We start from the raw sequence: 19451 nt of genomic DNA, 5'->3' as shown, positions 1-19451 counted from the left end.
AATGGTCCGGCACACACAGAACTCCAGCCCCGCTCAGCTGCTCAGTGGGGAGGAATGGCAATGTGAATTCTTAAACACAGACCTGAGCTAAATAGGCACAGTTTTCTTGTACAGCAAGGATGACAAAGGGAATGCACCCTCTTTCATTCTGTTCTCAAGTCCGTGCTGACTGATTCTTCAGCCGGCCAATTCACAACACAGCATTTCAGAGAGTGGTTATTTAGTCTGAAAAAAAAAGCCTCTGAATTGACTAGGATGTCTTCATGTGGCATTTTTCTTGGGCTTTCTCAGTGTGCCTGAGGCTTTCTGTTCATCCTGGGCTGATTCCTAGGTAAGCCATTAACTGGGCCTTCTCTGCCAGCCTCACACCTGCCTGGCACTGGTTCCCACGGTTGCCCTGGTCACATGCTGCCAGGCTGCTGGTGAGGCTGGACGTGTGCTTGCACACAGATCCTTGGTTTTCCTCTGCTCATCAGAGGAGGCCACTGTGGCGCAGCTCTTAAATGGACCTCCTATGACTAATGTCTCCCATTGGATCAAACTTCGTGATTTCTGATACTTAGCAGAAATCTCTAAGTGCTGAAAAAGGCTTTCCTAAATCTCCTCAAAATCAAAATGGCAAAAGTCTGAATGGATTGCTCATCTCTGTTTGCAGGGGCTTAGGCCTGCAGCTGACCTGGGGAAGAGAAGATTTCATTAGTCCACCCTGTCTGGCTTCTTTAGAGCAGGATTCTGTCCACTAAGAACAACACCTTGCATGTGGAGCTGCCTGGGTGAGGCTTCCAGGGGGAAGATGGGGAGTTTGGAGAGGAGGAGATACACATCTTTTAATAAAGGCTGAAATGTTAAATTACAAAAGAGGAGGAAAAAATCATTTTGTTTCAGTCCGGTGCCAGCACTGGCTAATTATAGAATGGAATGATTTGAGGATTCAGTTTCCTTCTCTAGAAAAGAGCTGGAAAATTACTGAATGTGGTGGCACACTTCAGGCCACTGTAGCATGGGGAGTCACCACAGTCCAGTGGTACTTCCTCTGGGACATCAAGGTTGTGAGGTAACCTGGTGTAGTAGAAATTCCTGGTCTCCCCCAGCCCATTCCTTTAGGAGGCCAGCATGCCACCCCCAGCTGTTGTGGGTGTTGGTTACTAATGGCTCACAGCTGTCCCCTTCTCCATAGAAGGTTTCTCGTTGGTCTGTGCTGCCATGCCTAGCAATGGTGGGTGTTTACACCTCCTACTCTGCACCATCCCTACCAGGCAGCCCACAGCAATGAATGACTATCACTGATGGTAAAAATCCCAGTCCCTTGCTTCTAGGCAGGACAAACATGGTACAGTTTACTTCACAGAGCTCACCGTGAGATTGTCTGAAACTACACTTCATCTGAAAGCACACTGTTGCTTAGACTTTTCATCTGTCTTATCCTGCGCCCCTCTTTTCCCCCTGAGTTTCACCTGAGAGTGCCTCCTCACTAAATCACAGGCCTAAGAACACTTGCCTCAGGCTCTGCAATCTGCAGAACCCAACCTAGGACACCTGGCTTATCCGGGAGGTAGGCTGAGAGTTGGTTGTCTTCTTTGTCGGAGGTAGCGTAAAGTAGTGCTCTCCCTTCTCTCTCCCACAATGTCCTCTGAGTAGATTCCAACTTAATTGTGGGCACGTAGAGGCTTCTCTTCGGATATGACTTGCCTGACCATGATCCTCTTAAATTAAAAACATGTTTTTTAAAGATTTATTTATTTTAGAGAGAGAGGGAGAGAGAGAGAATGTGCATGAATGGGAGGGGCAGAGGGACAGGAGTGAGAATCCCAAACAGTCTCTGAGCAGAGCACAGAGCCTGACACCGGGATCAATCTCATGACCCTGAGATCATGACCAGAGCTGAAACCAAGAGTGGGAGGCTAAACTGACTGAGCCAGTCAGGAGCCCCCTTAAATAAACAAAAGGAAAGGAAAAAAAAATCTTAACTGCCTATGTGCTAAATTCTAGTTGTTCAGTTGGACTTTTTCATAAGAAAGCTTTGTCAGTGGGCATGGGATTCTTAGAAGTTTTCTACTAATTAGAAAGTGACTCTCCTCGCCCCACATACTTCCACAATTATCCAACTACTACAGAAAATTATACTTTTGATGTTCATTCCATGTGTTTCCCTTCTTTCTGCCAAAATCATGACTTTGAAACTCAAGAGTTTCCTCTTAGAAGTAATTATCATAGTTTCTTTAAGTGTATTAGAATGCCCTTCCCTTTCCAAAAATTCTATCCATATAAACGTTCCAAAAAAATGAATGCTTTTTATTTCATTTTTGTAGGGCTTTTATTCTGAGTGGTTTAATTTAACACAAGTGAGAGGGAACTTGAGCACATGAATGGAAGAGCCTGGTAGAAAACTGTAAGAATTCAAGGGCAGTGGCTTTCTCTAGTATTATCCCCTCCGTATGATTCTGTCTCTTGGTCCAAAGGAAATGTCTTAGATGGGGCTCCTTCTGCAGAAACACACCCTGAGATAAGAATTTACATGAAAATGACTTATTAAGGTAGTGTTATGATGAAGAGTAGTAAGGCAGAGGGAGCACAGACAGGGGTGGTTTGGAAACTGATATTTCTGGTTTTTTTTCTCTGTGCACAGAACAGCTCCAGCAGTCTGAAGAGGTGTCCGAAATCGGTCACAGGGGCTGCGTGTCCAAAGTCAACTGAATTAGAACCTGGGAGAGGAGCACACAGAAATAGTATTAGCACCCTCCCCTCCACGCCGGCCCTGGAGAGGGGAACTGGGCAGAACACTGACAGAACCTACCTCGGGGAGGAAACTATACAGAGAGGTAGGATATCTGGTCCAAGCAGATCTGAATTTGAGGCATTTAGGCCAAAGAATATGGCCACCACATTGTGGTATATACCACCTGTTGGATGTCCCAGCCCACCCTGCTTGCTCTACGGTGACGATGACCAAACTCCCCTGGGGCCTATTGTCAGATAGTTCTGAGTTGATCAGGTTTTTATACAGTCAACTGGGGTTGGATCAATCAAATCGTGGGCATGTATTCTGATAACTGTGGATGTCAGTGTCTGTGTGAGCAGCTAAAGATTCATGAAGCGGTGAACGGAAGGGAATCAGGTCGCGCTGCCTTCCTACATGCTGCTTTGGCATATTGATTATTTTGAGCTGAAGGCACTTGAGAAATGGCAGATATGGGAAGGGCTTTCTGCCCTCACCCTTTCTACCTAAAAGCAGACATAGAATTTCCTGCGAGAAAGGTGCCCTCCCTGTACCAGGGAGATAAGAACATTCTTATCACCAGAGAGAGGAGTCAATGCCCAAACAGACCTGTACAAACCAACCTACTAAGTGAATCCTTCCCTTCTCTTAGTTTTCTCCATGTACTTCCTAGTCTCCACTCCACTATTTCCTCCCTCCAGCCCAAGCCCCACTGTCTTGTGATATCTCCTCAATGTATTGTTCTTTATGTGACAAGAACTAGAAGCTTTTGGGCCTAATGGCTTCTTTAGGTCTTCATTTTCCTTCTGAAAGTTCCCATGTACACCTAAATATTTTAAATCAGTGTGTATGCTTCTCTCCTGCTGATCTCTTATGTCATTTTCATTCTTGGGCCAACTGCAGAAGCTAAGAGGGTAGAAGGAAGTTGTTCTTTCCCTCTAGAACGCAAGCAGCAAAACCAGCAGATCATCCATCTCCTAGAAGTGCTGGAGAGTTGGTTTACAAATCTCCGTGGAGAGCAGAGCAGGTGAATGATTCCTGAAGAGTATGGCGGGCTTGTGGCCGCCCTCCTGGAACGCATGGCAGATCCTCAAGCAATCCTCCTGGGACTCAAAGCAGGTAAACACAGGCAAGAGAAGACAGAGTGGCCCTGTGGCTGTGAAGATGGGAAACTGGAAATAAATCCAGGTATGAGAGGTTGCTGATCGGGATCTTTCCTGTCCCTGAATGTTGCCTGTGGACCACATCTGAAAACAATAGTACCCCACCTTCTGAAGAGTTGCGAGAGAGTAACATAAAGGACCCATCTGGGTTTGCCAAGAACCTGCAAATAAAAATACAGGATAGCCACTTAAGTTTAAATTCTAGGTAAACAATAAATTACTTTTAGTACTCCTTACTGTTGTAGCATGCTGAAAATTTAAGTAAGTGTGTCCCATGCAGTGCTTAGAATATAATCTTACAGAAACAATTTGTTTTCTTATCTGAAATGTAAATTTAACTGGCAGTCCTGTCGTTTATCTGCAACCTCAGGTCCAGCACTTCCTGTCCAGTCTTATCTTATCAAAATGTGGGAGGAGTATCTCTGCTCTCACCTGTTTGCAGCCCAGCCCCACCTCCCCACCTGTCTCCTTAATGAGAAGACTGGGGGACGAGAGGGTCACTGGGGGCAGTCTTGTGGAGAGAGCATTCTGGGGAGTGAGGTTGTAGCTCTCCTTCCCCACAGAGGAGGAAGCGAGAGTTGTGGTTTTCTTCTGAAGCAAAAAAGATGCAAAATCCTTGAGGGCACTTGTAAAGATTAGAGGTATGTGCCCTGCAAGGACAGGAGATTTTGATTCTCTGGTTGGATGGAATCTCACTGATTAGCCCCTGTACCTGCAGAGCAGGGGAGGCGGAGTGAGGAGGCAGAGGCAGGGCAGCAGGGGACGGGATTGTGCTTCCAAAGGTGGTTTGCCTTGGCAAGGATGAACCCCAGCATCCAAGGGGAGCTGCACAAGGTAGCTGGGCTTGAGTTGGTGTTCTCACAAACCCCCTCCTGGGGAATGCCATTGGGCAGAGGCTGTGGGGCTGGAGGGCTGTGGAAGGGTGAAGATTGAACTGGACTGCCACTTCAGGGAACTAGGGGATAGGGAGAAATCTCAAGGCTCTGAGATAACTCACTCTGTGCTTACCAGGTCTGGAGGTCTTGAGGGCTAGAAGGTGAAGGCCAAAGAAGCAGCCACAGCCACCGAGAAGAGGCAGGTCTCCATGGCCAAGGAAGTAATGATGTTTCTCCTCTCCCTGCCTCCTCCTGCTCTAATCGGTTTCTCAACCTCAGAGGTGGAGAATAGTATGGAGGGAGAGTGGTGTGGGTAAGCCACCCCCGTAAACACACATGCTATGTCTTTAGCCACAAGTGCAGTCAGGGGAGGGGGGAGGAGAATCTCTGAGTGGCCGTAAGGTGAAAATTTAAAACTGGTCCAAACCAATTTTAATAATGAAAAGTGATGAAATACTTTGGAATCTCCCCAAGTTGTAAAGAGAAAATGTGGATTTGATAAAGTGGGGGTAAAAGCAGAGATGGAAGGAAAAGAACACTTTTATGTCTAACTCCGAGGGACATAAAAACTCTCATAAACCAATGCCATCTAGCAAAACGGAATCCAAGAAGGGCAGATTCTCCTGGTGATGTGACTGCTGGGGCTCTGGGACGGGCTACCCACGGAGGGGATGTGGTCTGGTCGCCCTTGCCTGTGGCTCTGCTGGATGGGAGGGCAAAGGAGAGGCATCTTGGTGAGGCTGGAGACACCCGGACACATCTCCTTCCAGAAGACACACCAGGCCCAGTCCAGTGCTGGAAGCAGGGAGGGGAGGAGCCCTCTGAGACCACGCCCCCAGACTGAGCAGGCAGTGTGGGGGTGGGGTCTGGATTTGAACGTGTATGTAAATAACTGAAGGAACATGGGTGGCTTTTAAATGAGGATTATAACCAATAAAACTTTAAGTTGGTAAACTGCACCAGTTTATCATTTAAATCATCTCTCTTTGATATTGGAATAATTTCTGCTTATATGCAACACCACTGAGTATATGCATATGAAAATACATTCACGTAAAAATGCCTTCGGTATGATGGATTCTGCGATTCTCCTCCAGTTCTGATTGCATTCTTATGAATAAAAGTTCCTCGGTGAAAACTCAGCCGACAGCTGTGCTGATGATGTACGAGGCAGGGTTGGAGCCGGTTCACAATTTCCATGCTTGCGACTGCCCTGTAGGGCTTAGCTAGGGAAGAACTTGCATGTGTCGGTGAAATGGGAAGCCCTGACGCATGGGGCTGCTGCTTGGAAGGGGATCTGAGAAAGACGGCAGCCCCATTTTTCCACAGTCAATTCCAGCTGACAATCTTCGCTCTAAGCTCTACTTTCTTTGGTCCCTTTCACCATGTCTGACACAATGCCTTGCTTTTTTGGCTGCAGAAGCTGACACAAGTATTTTTCCAGCTTGCTAATCCACGATTTTTAAAATGATGGGTAATAATATTCACATTGATCTTGCAAATCAGAGTTTGCCATAACTAGCCCTTTCCCATAGAGTGTAATCGCTCAAGTCAAAATGGGCGATCACAAGTTCGCAAAGTTGGACGGCAAAGAGACAGTATTTAAAAATCGTAGTTGTACTGAGTATTGAGGTGGAGAGGTTAGGAATATTCTCCTATCTTTTTTTCCTGGCTGGCTTGTTAGGTCGGGCGATTTTTCGGAGAGGATTATCATTAAATAACGTCTATTTTCTGTATTGTGGTGCCCTTGACAAAATTATTTAACCTCTTTGCACCTTAGTTGTATCCTGTTTAATGAGGATAATAATAGCATTTACCTCTTAGAATTGTTGAGGTTAAATAGCCTTTTATAAATCTCTATCTGTATAAATCTGTATGAGTATAGGTCTGGGTATAGATACAAATACACAGATATAGATAGAATCTTTAATCTATTCCCAGCACATAGAAAACTCATAATAAATATTATTTTGGGTAGTACTGCTACTACAATTATTATTATTATTATCATCATCATCAGTTTTCAAGGTAGTAAAAGGACAGTACTGCACAGTAGTAAGAGCATATATATGTGCTAGAGAAAGTGAATTGTCAAGACATGGCTCTGCCACTTATGGTGGGATCTTGGGTGAAGTTAATGAGCCCAGGAGCTACTCACCAAGTATTCCTGGTACAGGCTATTCCATAAGAAAAGTGAGGACTGCAAAGGTAATATCTGTAAGTGCCTGACACCCAGAAGTTCTCACTACATATTAGCTTCTTCCTCCACTTTTTGGAGGGCCCATAAAAGACCCTAAGTTTTGCATCTTTACATTGATTTCTTCATCCTGATACATTTCACTCTTCTCCTCCCTCATTTTGATAAAATGAGATAAAATACATTGGAAATAAAATGCATGATTTCCCTGGACCCCAGCCTACCCAATTTTTCTATGGAAGCGTTAATATATCACTAGCACTCAAATAATGGAGTTGAAATGACTCATCTTTCTTCTCAGGGACCACTGGGTCTAACCAATGAATTTAGTGAACATGATGTGCCCAGGTGAACAGGTGGGAGTGATTTGTTTTTCCTCTTGGAACCTTCTACTGGATAGGATAGTCCCTGTCCCTGCCTCATCCAAACACCCCATGGTCTGAACTTAGAGGCCCCCCTGATCTTAGGAAACACTTAGGACAACTGCTTGCTAAGCTCAACCACAGAGCCGCATTCTCTGCTGGAGGAGATGTGGGAAGGGGATGGGGCATTGGATAACCCAGGGGGTCTTTCACATGGCTCCACATTGAAATCACCTTGAGAGCTTTGAAAAATTCCTGTGCCCTGGCTGTGCCCGAGTACCACAAAGTCAGAATTTAAAAAACTATCCAGGTGGTTTTGATGGGCAGTTAAGACTGAGAACAACCATCTCAGGCAACTCCACTCAGAACTTTGCATTACACAGAAATACTTACGTAAATAAAATGACCATTATTTTTCAAATGGAATGGAACCTCATAATTCTTTTTTATTTTTCAAATTTTTAATTTTTTTTTAAAGATAGTATTTATTTATTTGAGAGGGACAGAGATAATGAGAGGGAGCAGGAGCACGGAGGAGGGAGAAGCAGATTTCCCACTGAACAGGGAGCCCCAGGCATGGCTCGATCCCAGGACCCTGGGATCGTGACCTAAGTTGAAGGCAGACGATTAACCAACTGAGCCTCACAGGCGCCCTCATGATTCTTTTTAACATGCGCTAAGTATTCAGGCTTTTTTTTTTTTTTTTGCTACTAAACTATTTTTGAGATTCTAAGAAATTTTATTGTGGTATTAGTTTACATAGAATAAAAATGCACCTATTTTAAATGCATAATTCAATTACTTTTGAGAAATATATATACACACTGAAGGATAGCACAATATGCCACTCCAGAATACGCCACTTTGGTGTAAGTGTTATTTTGAGTTATATGCACTTGAAAAATAGCAAATACAAGAAAAACACCCTGATCTTCTTTCTCGTAAAAGCAGGAGATGAAATTCCCACATGAAAGATGTTCTCCCAGCACCAGACGCAAAGTAAATTCTTATTACCAAGGATGAGAAGTTAGGACCTAGAGAATTCTATTCAAACAGACCTTGTTAAAATTACTCTTATCTTTCTTTGGCCTTCGCACATAGTTTAGTTACTTTTCCATAATTGCTTCTCTTTGTCTGACCTACTCTAAAAGCCACTTCTTTGGGTCTTCATTCCTTAGGCGGGTTTCCATGTCAGGTAAAGTTTATACAAATGTGTATGTTTTTCTGCTGTTAATCTGTCTTATGTCAATTTAATTCTCATGCCCACTGAAAAACCCTAAGATGGTAGCGGTAACGATCTGCCTCCTTTACAATGCTGAGGTAACCACCACCCCCACCATCAAGGCATACGACATTTCCAGAAAGTTCTTTTGTGCCTCTTTGGAGTCTCTCAGGAAGCGAATGATTTCTTCATAGATGAGTTTGGGGATTATACTCTATGCACTCTTTTGTTTCTGGCTTCTTCTGGATAGAATAATGTGTTTGAGATTCATCCATGTTGTATGTATCAACAGTTCATTCTTTTTATTGATAAGCAGTAATTAAGTCTCTGAATATATTACTACTTGTCCATCCATTCGCCTCTTGGTGGACATTTTCTACCTAATTCGAGTACCAGTTTTTTTTCGGGGGGGTACTTCTCTCCATATTTTTTCTCTCACAGCTAGTTTATAATGAAATCAGGGAAGGTGATCTATGACCAGAGCCCCAGTTTTTCTATGAATTCCAGGGTTGGGCTCAAGTAACATACTCAGTAGTAACTGCCACCTGGTCAGCTTGTCCTCTGTGATGTATAATGGAATCGCCCAGCCATACCATGCTTTCTTAAGCTCTCAGGGCCATTGGTTTATGTGAAATCATAGACACTGCTCACCCGGGGCAGTTTCATCTGTTCTGGGTTGCTGTTTACTCCATTATAATCAAGCTCAGGTACTCACTAAAAGCTTAAGTGACTCATTTAATAATATTTCTTTGGCAACCTACACCTAACTTCTGTGTTTTATGATATCATAACAGAATGGATACGGTCAGCTATGTAGGTGAATCATAAAGGCCTTAAAGTATCTCTAAGCTGCCAGTTATTCCCCAGAGTTAGTTTGTAAAGCAAGCTTGTCTCACACACACACGCACGCACGCACACACATTATAGATGTACATATAGGAAATATATCTTACACGTATACATGTATTTATGATCCTTTTCACTTTATATTAGAAAATAAAGACTATGCTGATAAAGCCTCTTATAAACACTTGTTACTGACTGCATACCAATCTTTTGTGTGGCTATGCCATAATCAACTTAATTATTTCCCTCTAATGAAATTTTTAGGTTATTTCCACTTTTCTCTCTAACATAAAAATATTCCAAAGATCATACATGGGCCCACACAATTCTCTGTATCACTTTGTCTTCTTAACTACTGGTTTTTGATTTTTTTAAAAAAAGCACTTCATGCCATGACCTTGAATTTTCTTCTTTTCCCTCTACAGTGAATAGATGTCTGTGCTAGGTCAGTGATACAAATATTCATTTCTAGGAAGGTTTCTGGTGTCTAGGAACTCTGAAGAAAGTCCAGCGGCTTTTCAGTGCTCTTGGATTTAATGTTACAAAGACCATTACTTTTCAAATTTCTTAGCAAGCCCTCTGCTGTTAACCCGAAGCTCATCAATATTAAGGGTAATTTCCCACATCGCAAATGTTGTCTAAGGGAGTTCTAACTCAGGTCATAGTACAATAGGCTGTAGAATTGGGTGCTGGGGGAAAAAAAAATCAATTCTAGAAAAATCCACAATGATATTCAATAAAAAATCATATTCAGTCTATAAATTTTCAAAGATCTGGCCATTTTATTTGTAGTAGGTAAATTTATTTTACCCATATTATTTACAAATTTAGAAATTCAATATTTGTTTTATTGTATTAAACAGCAGATTGAAAACAATGTATAAGATACTGTTGCTTCTTGTTTTAGCTGGTTATGAGCAGACTTCTCCAGTGATAATTCAAATTTATTCACAAATCTTGTCCAGTTGCCTGTAGTAGAATGTTTCTGAGGGCCTCAGGTGGAGATGATGTCTGTGTCACAAATGATTTTGCATACGATGTTTATGGTCTAGGAAATATTCTCTGGCATCAGTCAAGGTAAAACAGCATTTTTTTCTGGTCTAGAAATTATCATTTATCCTTATATTCTCCCCTTTTTGTCACATTCTGTCAGGATGATCAATATTGTGGAGATGAGGAGAAATGTGGGGCTAGGGGCCAGGAAACCACTAGAAATATCTACTTTTTTGGTATGTAATTATTCATACATTAAAAAATGTAGGCAGATTAAACATGTTTCCCAGGCCTAAAGGATGCTCCTTGGAGAAAAAGAGTGTGGGAAATTCCTGGCAGGAAGCTGCTAGAGAAGGCAATACCTTAATTCTCTGTGTAAACTGACATAAATCCTAGGTTCTGCTCCAGAAAGTAAGTACATGGTCAGAATGGACCCAAAGAAACAAAACAAAGACTCTGAGACCTAAACAGTTCAATCCCAGACTGATATATGAATGAGTCCAGCCCTAACAGTACAATGAAGGCTTTGAAAACTCAAATGACATTGAAACCACCATGCACAGAAGGTGAGGAAGAACCTATAGTCTGAACCTGAGTTGACTGCTTGCTGTTACAGCAGCAGTACAACCCTTCCACTCTCTTCTGGAAATATGAATAGGACCTATGGTCTTAAATGTAGTATTCACAATGTCCAGATACAATCCAATCCAAAATACCCAACAAAAATGAGCCAGAAAGATTTGCCAAACTTTAAAGAAAAAAGACAATCAGATGTCAAACATAAAGTTACCTAGAAATTAGAATTATCAGTTAGACTTTAAAACTATTATAACCATTCTCAATGAGGTAAAGCCAGGCACTCTAGAAAGGAATGGAAAGAAATAGATCTCCTCACAAAATAAGAACTATCAAAAGGAGCAAACATAAAGTTGAGAAATGAGAAATACAGTATATGAAATGAAAAAATTCACTGGGTGATATCCATAGCAGAGTGGAGATGACAGATGAAAGAGTCAGTGAGCTTAAAGGTATATCAATAGAAATTATCACCTTTGGATAATAGAGAAAAGATTTTAAGAGATCAACAGATCCTCAGGCTCCTGTGGGACAACATCAAATGGTCTACTGTTTATATTACTGAAGTACCAGAAAAATAGGAGAATGAGACACACAGAAAAAAATATTTGAAGAAATATTGTCTGAAAGTTCCCAAATTAGATGAAAGACATGAACTTACAGTGTCAAGGTCAGTTCGTCCTTAACAGCCCTAAAAACTCAAAGAAAATGATCCATAGTATTTGAATAATTATGGATCAATAGCATATCAATACCATATCATTACATTAGCTATAAGTGGTCTAGGACACTAATAGACAATAATTGTCAGATTGGACAAGCAAAAAGCCAACAAAAATAAAAGATCCAGCTTTTAGCTATCCATTACTATCCTACTTTAAATATAATGATAGACCATGAGACACTCTGCACTCTGAAACAAATTGAGGGTTTCAGAGGAGAAGAGGGTAGGGGGATGGCATAGCTGGTAATGGTTATTGAGGAGGGCATGTGTTGTGATGAGCACTGGGGTTGTGCACAACTAATGAATCATTGAACACTTCATCAGAAACTAATAATATACTACATGGTAGCTAAATGAACATAATAAAAAGATAAAAATAAATATAATCATGTACATAGGTTAGGAGTAAATCATGGAAAAAGTATATATGCAAACACTAATGAAAAGAAACTGGGAGTGTCTATATTAATATCGAACATTGTAGACTTCACAATCAGAAAAATTCCTAGGGATAAAGAAGGGCATTAATGATGATAAAATGGTAAGTTCACTAAAACGAAGCAGTCTCAAATATATACTTACTTAAAATCAGAGCTTCAAAATACAAACCCATTCAAAAACTAGTGGGAGTGAGTTGAAGAGTAGACAAATCCACACAACCCCCTGAGTGGTTGGTTACATGGAAGGACTTCAACTTGACTGGTCCCTCAATTATATGTGAGACCACAGCACACACGAAAAGATCTTAGCATCACTAGTAACTAAAGAAATGAAAATTAAAATCCTGAGATACCACCAGACACCTACTCAAATTTCTAAAATTAAAAAAGAAATAGAAGAATGACAATATGATCAAGTATCAGGTGCTGGTAAGGATGCAGAAAAACTGAAATTCTTATACCTTGCTGGTAGGAATGAAAAATGGTACGGCCACTTTAGAGAGTCGTTTGGTTGCCAGTTTCTTTTACATCAAGCTTACACTGTACATTTGACCCAGCTCTCGCCTCCAAATCTGTAGATGAATGTAGATAGATGATCACAGCAGTTGTATTCATAGTTTACAGAAACTGGAAAAGACGAGCTTCAGCTGATGCCCAGGTAAACAAACGTAGTATAATCATGCAATGGAGTACTACTCAGCAGTAAAAAGGAACAAATACTGAAACAAGCAGCAGTGTGCATGAATCTCAGATGTATTACACTAAGTATGAGAAGCCTGACAAAACGTTACATACCATCTCATTGATATGATATTCCAGGATAAAACTATACCATATCAGGTTGAGGGAAGATATAAGATACAGGGTAGGCTCCAAGGCTACAAATCTGATGAGAAGGCAACTCATAAAGGTTTGAAGTAGAGTGATCACAAAGAGAGAGCTCACTTCTCACCCCTCACACTCTGTCCTTAAGCCAGGGCTTAAGAGAGGGGAGGGTGTGCATATAGAGGGTGTGCATGGAGCAATATTTGGAGGTGAGGAAGCTATCCTGTACCTGAGTGTCATGATGGTTATGTGACTCTAGGTATTTGTCAAAACTTACAGCACTGTATGTCCCCCCCACCCCAAATTGCATTTAACTGTATGCAAATTTTAAAAAGGAACCTGAAGTTGTTCTGCTGCCCTCAACCCTATGCCCAGCCATCCTCTCCACCTATGTTTTCTTGCACATTCTATGGAAGCAGAAAACTGGGATGGGGAGAGAGAAAGAGAGAGAGAGTGAGTTGTCAAAGTCATGAGTCACTGGCCTCATCACACAACTGCTGTTGTGTGTTCTCATGCCCGCAGGAACACTTTAGAAGGATGTTGTGCATTTGGAAGTCTCCATAGCACATTTGCTGATTTCGCTGTCCTGAGTCTTTTTGAGGGGTGGCAAAGAGAATTAGTGGTTGCAGGGTGAAGAGAGAGCCACAGAATGTCCTTTGCCTCCATTTTTGATGTGAAAAGGAGAAATGAGTTGGCCATGAGCATGGCTGAATTGGTTTTTTTGCAACTCATGCACAAGGAATATCGGTTGGGCAAGAATACCCCGGTAGTAAGAGGCTGTGTGTACTGGCTGTAGGAAAGGAACTTTGAACAAGTCAGAAGAAGGAAATAATGATCCAGTGCTTTCTAGCTCCTATAACCTGGCAATGCAATATCAGGGTGACAAAAATGGATTGATCACAATGAGGTCCATTGATCACAATGAGGTAAAGGAAAGCCAAGGGGCTTATTCTGCTATTTGTCTAGGTGTCTAGAAACCACCCAAGTAGAGAGGCTCTGGAGGGAATTACAATTGAGATTTTGGATTTTGAGAAGAAGGATTGGGCAAGAGCAGAGCCGAAGGATGGTTGAACTTTCAGCACCATGGCATATGGCAGCCTTCAGGCAGGAGTGAGCCTCCCTCATCTCAGCCACACTGATCTTCCCTGTCCCTCTCCTCCACCTGGGTCACTCTTGATACTGGACAAGAGAACTCAGAAAGCTGGTAAGGGGGCTGGGACACAAGATAGTTCTATTGCAACTTCCTTCCCCCCACAGTTCAATCTACTCCCAATTTTTTTTCTTCTAAATTGAACACATGCTTGGAGTTCTAAAGTACATTGGCCTTTTTAAGTTGCCAAACAATGGAAAAGTATAGAATCTGCCCAGGATAAGCAATAGGAAGATTCAACAGAGAATGGCCAAAGAGAATGGCTGAAGAAAAATAAAAAAATCCAAGTTTCACATTTGTATCCAGCCAAGTTCAGCCTGTTCAGTATATCTGCCTCATACAGGTAGTTTCACATCAAGTGCCTTTAGAATATGCTAGTCATGGTGGATGAGAAAGCAGCACCTGTTTCAACTGCTCCCTGGTTCTGGGAAGCCTTGTACTCCAGGATCCAGTCCCAGATTTAGGAAGTGTTTCTCAGGGCAAAGGTAGTTTCAGGATTGATTCGACCTTTTGAATCAATTTGGAAGCAATATGTCAGGTATCTAAACCAGCTTTGCTTTGAATTGTAGGATATAAAACAACACATTGATGGTGTTAGTTTGTCCAGTAAATCCCAATTTTGAAAGCAAAAATTGAAATGTGTCGTGTGCCCACAATGTGCCAGAACTATGTTAGCTTTGGATGGATTTTGGCTCATAAAAATTGCACAAGGGCAAAAGGAAAGGATTATGAAAGTGAAAACTTAAAATAAGAAAGTAAAGTAACTCTCAAATGTTATATAGCTAATAATATTAATTCTGGGATTCTTTCTTTAAAAACTATGCTCTTTCTGTTGCTCTACAGAGTAACACAATTGAAGCCTCACACCTCCTTTATCAGCCTGTTTAAAACAATTTCATGTGCTCTACTAAACACCTCCTATCTGGCTCTCTTCTTCCTTTCACCAGATTTCTTGGCAGAGGAAAGTTGAGGCTGCAGAGACTTTCTTTTTCTTTTCTTTCCTTTTTTTTCTTTTCTTTCTTTCTAAGATTTTTTTTTTTTTTTTGAGAGAGGGAGAACACCTGCATATACAGAGGGAGAGGATTTCAAGCAGACTCCCCTCAAGCACAGGGCTCGTTGCAGGGCTTGGTCCCATGACCCATAAGATCACAATCTGATCCAGAATCACAAGTTGGATGCTAAGCTGACTGAGCCACCCGGGTGAATCTGCTACTGAGGCTGCCTTAAAGGTGTGGGTCTGAAAGTTCCCATCAAATGCCAAGACTGTTTGTGTGTGTTCATTTGAGCAGTAAAATAGGTACTTTGCATTTATGGAGACTATATACCTTAAACATATGACTTTCTCCAAGAAGAGAGGCTGTGGAAATAGTTAATTCTCATCTCCCATCTCTCACTAACTTTGGGGGAGCCACTGTCTGCATACTCACAAGTCACAAGTCCAGCACGTGCAATTTATGTGCCCAAGGACCACTTTTTCTGCAGACACCTGGGACTCCCCACCTGAGAGATTTCTTTGGTGGCAGGAGCAAGCTCAGCCTGTGCAGGAGGAGGCTGGAAATTCATGCTCTCCTAGCAAACCCCTTTTGGGGTTTATTATGGACCAAGTTTGAGGATAAATATCCCAATTGCTTCTTCTCTTGGATGAGACACTCTGAAATGTCTGTACCCAGTCTCCCAGAGGAACCCCAGGGGACTGAGTCCCATTAGCTCACAGCAAGATTCTTCCAAGTAATGCATCTTATGCTAGTTTCCTTTTCTTGTCTTTCTTACTTCCCTACTCCACAAACAATGCTTTCTGGGATCACCTCCTAAGTAAATTACATGTATCCAATCATTGTCTCAGGGTCTGCTTATGGGAATCCATCCAAAGACACATTTCAAAGAACGATTTCTCACACTTCTACATTCTCTATTTACATTTGAAATCATCTATGTTAAATATGCATACAATCAGACTACTATCTCAACAGAATCTTGTTTTATCAGTTGCAAGTCAGGTTACTCTCCTGAAAATGTCATCTTCCTTATTTTCTAGACACATAAAGGCACAACGTACACGGTCCTATACTTAGTGCACAATTTCCCCTCTGATTTTGCTCTTCAATGCTTTTCAGGTTAATAACCTCTTTTGGTTCACCTGATTCCAGGGAACTATTTCAAAATGTTTGAAATGGTTCAAATGGGGAACTGTGTGCTCTCTCCTTCCTCTCATTATGCTGTGACTAAATGGAGCTAACAGAGCAACTGTCTCTGGCTGATTGTCCCTGACCATTCATAATTGAAGCAGATGGGCAGTGGTGGCTATCAGTGAGAAGTGGTTTATCTCTCTAGGGAAAAAAGTGACTTGAAGTAGTTGAGTCTACCTTTTTCATGGGTGTGTCAGGTGAGAGCTGTGCCTCCTCGAATAAAAAAGGAACAAGGGTGCCTCTTCAGAGTCATTGTGTATATGTGTTGCCCAGGTGTATGATCATGTGTATACACACATTTATAACAGTTACTCTACTAGAATGACAAGTAAACTCTGTATTCTCTTTTGAGCAAAATATCTCAACACCAGCTATGGTTACATTGTTTAGAACTTGTGTGTTTATTTATTGAGAGTTCTGTGATTTTTCTTCTCCAGGATTCTCTACTTCCTCTTCCTCCTCCTGAATAACTGAGGGGTTTGTGAAACCCTGTGAGGTTCAGGAAGAGGAAGACTGGTTACCCACCATTCTTATATATTTAAGGAGTGGGTTTATTATTACTCTAGCTTGTTTGTAACATGAGCCTCAATAATACCCTTCCTCCCCCAACCAAGATGTCCACATCCTAATCCCCAGAACCTGTGAATGAACCCTTCTATGACAAAGGGGGCTTTGCTGATGTGATTATTTGAAAGATCTTGAAATGAGAGATTATCCTGGATTAGCCAGGTGGGCCCAAAAGGTCATCAGAATGCCCTTATAAGGGTGCCCAGCTGGCTTCATTGGAAAAGCTTGCAACTCTTGATCTCCAGGTCATGGGTTCAAGCCCAACATTGGGGGCAGACATGACTAAAATCAATAAATTAATTAAAAAACATGTCCCTATAAGAAGGAGGCAGAGGGAGATGTCAGCAGAGAAGAGGAAAAGGCAATGTGGCAGCAGAAGCAGAGATTGGAGTGATGGGGTCACATGCGGTAGAATGCCCCCAGTCACCAGAAGCTGCAAAAGGCAAGGCATGGATCATCCTCCAGACCCTCTGGAAAGAAACCAGTCCTCTTAAAACCTTGGTTTTAGCTTTGTAAGACTCATTTTGCACCTCTGAACTCAAGAATGGTAAGAGAATAAATTTGTGTCATCTAAAGCCATTAACCATGTGGCAATTTGTTATAGCGCAACAAGAAATGAATGCAAGGCCCCAAAACTGCTGAAGCTGCTTGAAAAGTTGTACAGATGGTTGATGAACTGTCATGTGAACCGTTCAGGGAAGTTCTTTTGTTCTTGTTCCCAGTTTCCACTTGTGCATTCCTGCCACTGGTGAAAGCTTACGGTGGATATTCCCAGATACAGTGAACATAACAAAGGCTGGAGTGATGGCTTGGCTAAGGGAGAGGAGGTGGTGAGGATCATGCCTGAAAGTGAAAGAGGTCCCACTTCTGGTCTACGCAAAATAGGACCATGGAGCGGGTCACCTGGTCGTGGCCGAGGGATCCCAAGTGATGATGTAGGGGGGCAGATGATCCAACTTGGAGGCATGAGTTTCAGGAACCTGGCTGGAGGTGTTTGGTATGATTCCCAGTTCCTCTGCAGCTGTCCTTTGCTTGCAACTTTTAGGTGTCCGTGTGTGAGTAAGTTCTAAGCTAGATTTTGTTGGGTGGGCATGGAGGATACGAGGGTGAATACACTTTGGCTGACTCTCTCCCATCTATTTTAGACTCCATTATTTCTCTGAACGCCTGTTTGAAGCATGAGTGTCGGATAAGGCTCAAATAGGTTAAGCACAGTGCCTGGGTTACAGACAGAGAGAGTAACAGAGCTGAGATTCAAACCTGGATCCAGGGGACACTCACGTCTGACCCTAACTGATAGGCCACACTGCCTCTAGCTCAAGTACCCTGAAATGTCTGGTGTGTTCTTCCTTCTCATCTGGTTCTTTTCCTTCTGCCCCACATCCTACTCTTCTATCAGCACTGGAGGCCACCTAGGTGGAAGGATCAGGGAGCACGGTTTGTGCTCACACAAATCATCTCATTTCTTCCTCCTTCTTCATGCACAAACCATCTTCGTGCTATAGAGAGAGTTCCATGCAGGGAGAACAATGAGATATTTTATTTCAAATGGTCCTCAGTCACAGCTGTGAACAACAACCAATAATGTACATGGATCATGGTGTTTACGTTTTGATAAAACTCATTTGTACGTTGTCTTTTTGTTGTCACAGGGGCTCTTAAGGCGGGTAATGTTAGCCCACTTTATAGAGAAGAACCCAGGGCTCAAAGAGGTCATACAAATAGAAAGTCTCCTATTCATTTCATTCCAAATCCACTTCCCAGCTAATCAGTGAGAATCTATTGAGTATTTCGAAGCATCCCAGGGATCTTTGAAGTCTTGGTCAGCACCACCTGGGTCAGACTTTGGTGGTGTTAGGGCTGTTTGTACACATTCAGTTGGCTCCTTTTAGCAAGAAATTGTCACTTTTATGTAGTGACAGTTCATAGTCACCTCTGCCTTCGCAGGAAATCAATGTCCATTCAAAATTCTTCTTCCATCGGAAGAATAGAACAGCCTCTCCTATAGCTCCTGCCCCTGTTTGCATTAGGGCATGAGGCTGCATCGAATACAGGCTGCCTATTTCCTCCATTCATTCGATAAATATTTATCAAGGATTGACAGTGTGCTGGGCACTTTATTAGGTGATGAGAGTGTAAAGGTGAGCAAAACAAATGTGGAACTAACAGTGTAGTAGGAGAGAAAGACAAATAAGTCATCAAAAGTCCATCAGCGATTGGGCCTGAGACCCAGTGATCCAGGTGAACACAGCTGTTTTAAAATTACCTGGGATTTAATTTGCAGGTATGACTGAGTGACAACATGGAGAGGTCCATGCCATTAGAAGACTTTATTGGGGTGTTGGGCTGGCTCAGTTGATCGAGCATGGAACTCTTAATCTCAGGGTTGTAAGTTCAAGCCCCATGTTGGGTGTAGAGTTTACTTAAATAAATAAAAACTTAAATAAAAAGAAGAGTTTATCACTTACAGTTTCTTTCTTTTTTTTTTTTTTTAAAGATTTTATTTATTTATTTGACAGAAAGAGAGATAACAAGTAGGCAGAGAGGCAGGTAGAGAGAGAGGGGGAAGCAGGCTCCTTGCTGAGCAGAGAGCCCGATGTGGGCCTCGA

The sequence above is a fragment of the Lontra canadensis genome, unplaced genomic scaffold (genome assembly GCF_010015895.1).
Source record: "Lontra canadensis isolate GAN:19392208 unplaced genomic scaffold, GSC_riverotter_1.0 scaffold20, whole genome shotgun sequence".
NCBI classification, from domain to species: Eukaryota; Metazoa; Chordata; class Mammalia; order Carnivora; family Mustelidae; genus Lontra; species Lontra canadensis.
This window is presented reverse-complemented; position numbering follows the sequence as displayed.